The sequence below is a fragment of the Capra hircus genome, chromosome 16, assembly GCF_001704415.2.
Source record: "Capra hircus breed San Clemente chromosome 16, ASM170441v1, whole genome shotgun sequence".
NCBI classification, from domain to species: Eukaryota; Metazoa; Chordata; class Mammalia; order Artiodactyla; family Bovidae; genus Capra; species Capra hircus.
This window is the reverse complement of record NC_030823.1, coordinates 4,695,813-4,698,424: the sequence shown is the minus strand read 5'-3', so window position 1 is coordinate 4,698,424 and position 2,612 is coordinate 4,695,813.

Genomic DNA, 2,612 nt, shown 5'->3' with positions numbered 1-2,612 from the left:
GTATAATTTCCTACAACAAATAAGCACCAGTCTCAAAAGTAAAAGCAATAATGCAGTCTTAGCAATTAAAGTATAATATTATAGAAGAGCTTACCTTGGGAAAATGTAAAACTATTCAGCTTCATGATTACAGAGTACAAATTATAAGTCATACAGGAAAATCCCATTATACTTAGTATACTTATTTCTATTATTCTTTTCTTCATGTATACCGGTTGTTAGATACTTTTCAGCGTATACCCTTATCTAACTAATAAGATGTAAAGACTAACTCAGTATAATTTATTGTCAAAGTTTAATGTTTCCCAGTATCTAAAACTCTTGCTACAAACTTGTGACCATTGATTCCAACTTTTAATTTAATCACATCAAAATAAACTATCCAGAATTTATTATTTTACGCTAAACATATGACACACCACAGTCCTCTCTCTAAGCCTTTCCTACTTTGAGCTTGCTACACTGTTTGCAGTCCCCAATCCTGCCACGTGAATCTCATATATTTGTCCTTTCTCAGTTTGTACAGCTTTGAATGATCCCAGCCCACCACCTAGCAAAAACAGCTTAGGTACTCCTTATATTCTGTACAAGTGTAACACTTATAACTTTACATTCTTTCTCTCAATAAGTATGTGGTTTTGGTCTTCTTCTAAGTAGATAAGTCGGTAGATACTGTGCAGTCGTTTGGTAGCTGCAGCACTTAGCACATGATAACCTGCTTGGAGTAGGCTCTTAGGCATTTTTCTGAGTAACTAAATCGGTATTATCCTTGCTACTACCCCAGGAAGCACAGACTGTCACGGCAGGTAGAGTAGGTCCTCCTATTTAACAAATGAATGAATTGGTAGATAGACATTGGCCTATTTGCAGGACTTTTAAGGAAGCTAAAAGAATTTCCTAATATTAGAAGCTATTAGGAAATTACTATTAATCTTGTTAGTTGTGATGATGTGGCTAGTTAGGGAAAAAGTCTTTATTGTTGGAAATACATATTTAAATATTTATAGTGAAATGTCATGATGCTTATGGAATTTATTTTAAAACATTTTAACAACAAGCAGATGGGGAAACAATGAAAACAGTGATAAACTTTATTTTCTTGGGCTCCAAAATCACTGCAGATGGTGACTGCAGCCATGAAATTAAAAGACGCTTACTCCTTGGAAGAAAAGTTATGACCAATCTAGACAGCACATTAAAAAGCAGAGACATTACTTTGTCAACAAAGTTCCATCTAGTTAAGGCTATGGTTTTTCCAGTGGTCATGCATGGATGTGAGAGTTGGACTATAAAGAAAGCTGAGCACAGAAGAATTGATGCTTTTGAACTGTGGTGTTGGAGAAGATGCTTGAGAGTCCCTTGGACTGCAAGGAGGTCCAACCAGTCCATCTTAAAGGAGACCAGTCCTGAGTGTTCACTGGAAGGACTGATGTTGAAGCTGAAACTCCAAAACTTTGGCCACCTGATGCGAAGAGCTGACTCATTTGAAAAGACTCTGATGCTGGGAAAGATTGAGGGCAGGAGGAGAAGGGGACAACAGAGGATGAAATGGTTGGATGGCATCACCAACTCAATGGACATGGGTTTGAGTGAACTCCGGGAGTTGGTGATGGACAGGGAGGCCTGGCGTGCTGCGGTTCATGGGGTTGCAAAGAGTCGGACACGACTGAGCGACTGAACTGAACTGAACAACAAAGTCAATGAAGCAATGTGACAATATAATTATTGTGAAATTTATATGTGTATATATTCTAGTCTATTCCAACACTTAACATGTAAGTGGCAAGATGATAAGAACATATTAAGAATCTGGAAACTGATGTGATTGCCTTTAGGTAAATCAACAACAAGTAACACATTAAAAGTGATTCTCACTAGGCCAAAGGGCAGCACTCCTATGAAAGGCAGGAAGGGGCTCCCTTATTTATGAATAATTTACACAAGAAAATAAATGTCAAATACTACATGAGACAAAAATGTGGTTATTTCTACTTAGGGAAAATAAATTTCGCTTTACATATCTCCTTGAGCTTTTTCTGATATACATGTAAGACATAAATAAATATAAATTAAACTTAATATTACAAAAGAATAAGATTTACAATTTGAATATGAACATCTCACTTCAGAAATATAGCATCTTTTCTTGTACTAATATTATAATATCTCTATAGAGTTTAAAAGACATTAAGTCAATCTAACACAACTTTCACTCTTTCATGGGGGCATTTTTTCAAATAGAAAAGATTGTTCTAACAAAATTATAGCTGATCTGTCTTACAGATAAGGGGCTAATTCACTACCTGTGCTTTATGCAAAAGGAAGAATTATTCCTTCATTCTGCATTCTTCCTTTGTCACCAACTAACCCAAGAAACTCGACACTCTTGGATCATCAGCATTTTTTTTTTCTTTAAAAGAATCTGTCTACTAATTCAGGCTCATTTTAATAGAATAAGAAAAGTAGAAAATGCCTTTTAGTCAAGGAAAATAATTGTATAATGTGTTTTATCTCTTTGACAATTTTCCTTATGAGAGACTGGTCCGTTTGTTTTCAATATCCAATTGTTTTAATTTTTTGTGTCTTTTATAAATAAAAAATAACATTACATA